The following is a 6,002-nucleotide window of genomic DNA, read 5'->3' as shown; positions in this document are numbered from 1 at the left end:
AATGCCTTTGCCCCCAACCCTTTAAAGGTCAACAGAAAGCTACAAAAAGAGCTATAAAGAGTAAGATAGAACATGAGAAAAAACTAGCACAGAATATCAAGACAGATCGAAAAAGAGTGGCTAAAGTAAACGTTGGTCCTTTAGAGGATGAGAAGGGGAATTTAGTTATGGGATATGATGAAATGGCCGAGGCATTGAACAAGTATTTTGTATCGGTCTTCACAGTGGAGGACATTAATAACATGCCAGTAATTGACAGACGAACGTAGGTGAGGACCTGGAAACAATCATTATTACGGAAGAGGTAGTGTTGGGCAAGCTAATGGAGCTAAGGATTGATAAGTCTCCTGGCCCTGATGGAATGCATCCTAGGGTACTAAAAGAGATGGCGGGAGAGATAGCAGGTGCACTGGCGATAATTTTCCAAAATTCACTGGACTCTGGGGTAGTCCCAGCAGATGTGATGCCACTGTTTAAAAAGGGAGGTAGACAAAGGATGGGGAATTATAGACCAGTTAGCTTAACCTCTGTAGTGGGGAAGATGCTTGAGTCTATTATCAAGGAAGAAATAGCAGGGCATCGCGATAGAAATTGTCCCGTTGGGCAGACGCAGCATGGATTCATGAGGGGCAGGTCATGCTTGACAAATCTTTTGGAATTCTATGATGACATTACGAGCAAGGTGGACAATGGGGACCCAGTGGATGTGGTGTACCTAGATTTCCAAAACGCCTTCGACAAGGTGCCGCACAAGATAAGGATGCATGGCGTTAGGGGTAAAGTATTAGCATGGATAGAGGATTGGTTGACTAACAGGAAGCAGAGAGTGGGGATAAATGAGTGCTATTCTGGTTGGCAATCAGTCACTAGTGGTGTGCCTCAGGGATCGGTGTTGGGTCCGCAATTATTTACAATTTATATAGATGATTTGGAGTTGGGGACCACGTGTAGGGTGTCAAAGTTTGCAGATGACACTAAGATGAGTGGCAGAGCAAAGTGTGCAGATGACTGTGAAACCTTGCAGAGGAACATAGATACATTGAGTGAGTGGGCAAAGGACTGGCAGATGGAATACAATGTTAATAAATGTGAAGTCATTCATTTCGGTAGGAGTAACAGTAAAAAGGATTATTACTTGAATGGTAAAAAGTTGCAGCATGCTGCGATGCAGAGGGACCTGGGTGTCCTTGTGCATGAATCGCAGAAGGTTGGTCTGCAGGTACAGCAAGTAATTAGGAAGGCAAATAGAATTTTGTCCTTCATTGCTAAAGGAATTGAGTTTAAAAGCAGAGAGGTTATGTTGCAGCTGTATAAGGTACTGGTGAGGCCGCACCTGGTGTGCAGTTTTGGTCTCCTTACTTGAGAAAGGATATACTGGCACTGGAGAGGGTGCAGAGGAGGTTCACTAGATTGATTCCGGAGTTGAGGGGGTTGGCTTATGAGGAGAAACTGAGTAGATTGGGATTATATTCATTGGAGTTCAGAAGAATGAGGGGGGATCTTATAGAAACATATAAAATCATGAAGGGAATAGATAAGATACAAGTGGAGAGGATGTTCCCACTGGCAGGTGAAGCTAGGACAAGAGGGCATAGCCTCAAGATTAGAGGGAGCAGATTTAGGACTGAATTAAGAAGGAACTTCTTGTTAATCTATGGAATTCCTTGCCCAGTGAAGTAGTTGACGCTTCTTCAGTAAACATCTTTAAAACTAAGGTAAATATCTTTTTGAACAATAAAGGAATTAAGGGATACGGTGGGAGCGCGGGTAAGTGGATCTGAGTCCACGAAAAGATCAGCCATGATCTTATTGAATGGCGGAGCAGGCTCGAGGGGCCGGACGGCCTACTCCAGCTCCTAGTTCTTATGATCTTAAGATTTTTGTTAATCAAAGATCATATCAATTTGATTTAAAATTAACAATTGAATCCTCATTGGTGGAGGAGTGTTACAGACTTCTACCACCCTTTGTGTCTTAAGTGGTGCTCAAAAGGTCTTACTGATTTTTAGCTGCATCTCATGTTTGTATCATAATCTAAATGGCCTACTCCTATTCCCATGTAAGAGAAAAACAAAGACCATTGCTTGAATTTCTTTCATTTCATAAAATTGGATTGGACAAAGATCTCTGTGCAATAGCTTTAAATTGCCCCAGATGAGCAGGATTCTAATTGTATGCAAGTCAGAGTACAGAAGGTACATTAACTACAAACTTAAGACCTTACCAGAATACTTGATTTACATTATTGGTGAGCAATCTGCAGGAGTCAAAGTTAAATGAATGCTGAGCAGGGCATTTGTATGTCCTAACCCATTACCACATCGCCTCCTAGATATAGGTACCTAGATTAATACAATAGTTATGTATATTATGGGTATAATAGATCTTGTAGTTTAATTTCTCGTTTTGATAGAGTAAATGAGGAACTTTTCCAGTGGTAGAAGGGTCAAGAACCAGAGCGGAGATAAGAATTTTTTCATGTGGTAAGTTTTTGTGATGCAGAGTCAGTCATGGGCTGGATTTTGCTGACCTCAAAGAAAGCTGCTCACAGGAATGTGATGATCTCTGGTAACAAGTTCCCCATGTCTGACATCAGTTTGACTGGCAGCAAGTCAGGGGGATCTTCAGGTATTCAGTGTTGTATGATCACTAAGAATGATGTCCCTTTAAGAACTCAGTATGCTAATGAGCTAAGTACCAGGATGTAGTCATGTGACTAGAAGCCATAGTCACTGCACAGCAACACTTTGGACAAAAATTCTGTATATAAGTTTTCTGTATTAGTTTTAGCTGTTAATAAACCTTCTAGAGATCTTCAAGAAACTGGAATCCACGTACCTCATTGTGTTGCTTAAGGTAACACAAAGAACCTCATGACATTCAATAACAGTGTTAGCAAGTGGGGCAAACGGCCACTCACACTGAAGTTATCGCACCAGCAATAACCACTGAATCCCCTCGCTTTTAATTTTATAGTTAGTGGAAAAATGATTGGGACATACGTAGAAGCTAAAGTAAATTAACTTTAAAAAATGTGGCATTTCTTAAAATTAATCTATTATATATTTTTTTAGAACTTTACAGCGCAGTACAGGCCCTTCGGCCCTCGATGTTGCGCCGACCTGTGAAACCATCTGACCTACACTATTCCATTTTCATCCATATGTCTATCCAATGACCACTTAAATGCCCTTAAAGTTGGCAAGTCTACTACTGTTGCAGGCAGGGCGTTCCACGCCCCTACTACTCTCTGAGTAAAGAAACTACCTCTGACATCTGTCCTATATCTATCACCCCTCAACTTAAAGCTATGTCCCCTCGTGTTTGCCATCATCATCCGAGGAAAAAGACTCTCACTATCCACCCTATCTAACCCTCTGATTATCTTGTATGTCTCTATTAAGTCACCTCTCCTCCTTCTCTCCAACGAAAACAACCCCAAGTCCCTCAGCCTTTCCTCCTAAGACCTTCCCTCCATACCAGGCAACATCCTAGTAGATCTCCTCTGCACCCTTTCCAAAGCTTCCACATCCTTCCTATAATGCGGTGACCAGAACTGCACGCAATACTCAAGGTGCGGCCTCACCAGAGTTTTGTACAGCTGCATCATGACCTCGTGGCTCCGAAACTCGATCCCCCTACTAATAAAAGCTAACACACCATATACCTTCTTAACAGCCCTATTAACCTGGGTAGCAACTTTCAGGGATTTATGTACCTGGATACCAAGATCTCTCTGCTCATCTACACTACCAAGAATCTTCCCATTAGCCCAGTACTCTGCATTGCTGTTACTCCTTCCAAAGTGAATCACCTCACACTTCTCCGCATTAAACTCCATTTGCCATCTCTCAGCCCAGCTCTGCAGCCTATCTATGTCCCTCTGTACCCTACAACACCCTTCGACACTATCCACAACTCCACCGACCTTCGTGTCATCCGCAAATTTACTAACCCACCCTTCTACACCCAGGTCATTTATAAAAATGACAAACAGCAGTGGCCCCAAAACAGAACCTTGCGGTGCACCACTAGTAACTAAACTCCAAGATGAACATTTGCCATCAACCACCACCCTCTGTCTTCTTTCAGCTAGCCAATTTCTGATCCAAAGCTCTAAATCACCTTCAACCCCATACTTCCGTATTTTCTGCAATAGCCTACCGTGGGGAACCTTATCAAACGCCTTACTGAAATCCATATACACCTCATCCACCTGTTTGGTCACCTTCTCGAAAAACTCAATAAGGTTTGTGAGGCACGATCTACCTTTCACAAAACCGCAAATGAACTTATTCTTTTCAAGATGATTATAAATCCTATCTCTTATAACCTTTTCCAACATTTTACCCACAACTGAAGTAAGGCTCACAGGTCTATAATTACCAGGGCTGTCTCTACTCCCCTTCTTGAACAAGGGGACAACATTTGCTATCCTCCAGTCTTCCGGCACTACTCCTGTCGACAATGACGACATAAAGATCAACAACAACGGCTCTGCAATCTCCTCCCTGGCTTCCCAGAGAATCCTAGGATAAATCCCATCCGGCCCAGGGGACTTATCTATTTTCACACTTTCCAAAATTGCTAACACCTCCTCCTTGTGAATCTCAATCCCATCTAGCCTAGTAGGCTGTATCTCAGTAATCTCCTCGACAACATTTTCTTTCTCTACTGTAAATACTGACGAAAAATATTCATTTAACGCTTCCCCTATCTCCTCTGATTCCACACACAACTTCCCACTACTATCCTTGATTGGCCCTGTTCTAACTTGTGTCATTCTTTTATTCCTGATATACCTATAGAAAGCCTTAGGGTTTTCTTTGATCCTATCCGCCAATGACTTCTCGTGTCCTCTCCTTGCTCTTCTTAGCCCTCCCTTTAGATCCTTCCTGGCTAGCTTGTAACTCTCAAGCGCCCTAACTGAGCCTTCACGTCTCATCCTAACATAAGCCGCCTTCTTCCTCTTGACAAGCGCTTCAACTTCTTTAGTAAACCACGGCTCCCTCGCTCGACAACTTCCTCCCTGCCTGACAGGTACATACTTATCAAGGACACGCATTAGCTGCTCCTTGAATAAGCTCTACATTTTGTTTGTGCCCATCCCCTGCAGTTTCCTTCCCCATCCTACACATCCTAAATCTTGCCTAATCGCGTCATAATTTCCTTTCCCCCAGCTATAATTCTTGCCCTGCGGTATATACCTGTCCCTGCCCATCGCTAAGGTAAACCTAACCGAATTGTGATCACTATCGCCAAAGTGCTCACCTACATCTAAATCGAACACCTGGCCGGGTTCATTACCCAGTACCAAATCCAATGTGGCATCGCCCCTGGTTGGCCTGTCCACATACTGTGTCAGAAAACCCTCCTGCACACACTGGACAAAAACAGACCCATCTAAAGTACTCGAACTATAGTATTTCCAGTCAATATTTGGAAAGTTAAAGTCCCCCATAACAACTACCCTGTTACTCTCGCTCCTGTCGAGAATCATCTTCGCTATCCTTTCCTCTACATCTCTGGAACTATTCGGAGGTCTATAGAAAACTCCCAACAGGGTGACCTCTCCTCTCCTGTTTCTAACCTCGGCCCATACTACCTCAGTAGACGAGTCCTCAAACGTCCTTTCTGCCGCTGTAATACTTTCCTTGATTAACAATGCCACCCCCCCCTCTTTTACCCTCTTCTCTGTTCTTACTGAAACATCTAAATCCCGGAACCTGCAACATCCATTCCTGCCCCTGCTCTACCCATGTCTCCGAAATGGCCACAACATCAGGATCCCAGGTACCAACCCATGCTGCAAGCTCACCCACCTTATTCCAGATGCTCCTGGCGTTGAAGTAGACACACCTTAAACCAAGTTCTTGCTTGCCAGTGCCCTCTTGAGTCCCTGTAACCTTATCCCCTACCTCACTACTCTCAACAGCCTGTACACTGGAACTACAATTTAGGTTCCCATTCCCTTGCTGATTTAGTTTAAACCCCCCCGAAGA

This window comes from Heterodontus francisci, chromosome 23, assembly GCF_036365525.1.
Source record: "Heterodontus francisci isolate sHetFra1 chromosome 23, sHetFra1.hap1, whole genome shotgun sequence".
In the NCBI taxonomy this organism is placed as follows: Eukaryota; Metazoa; Chordata; class Chondrichthyes; order Heterodontiformes; family Heterodontidae; genus Heterodontus; species Heterodontus francisci.
Note: the sequence above shows the minus strand (reverse complement) of the source record.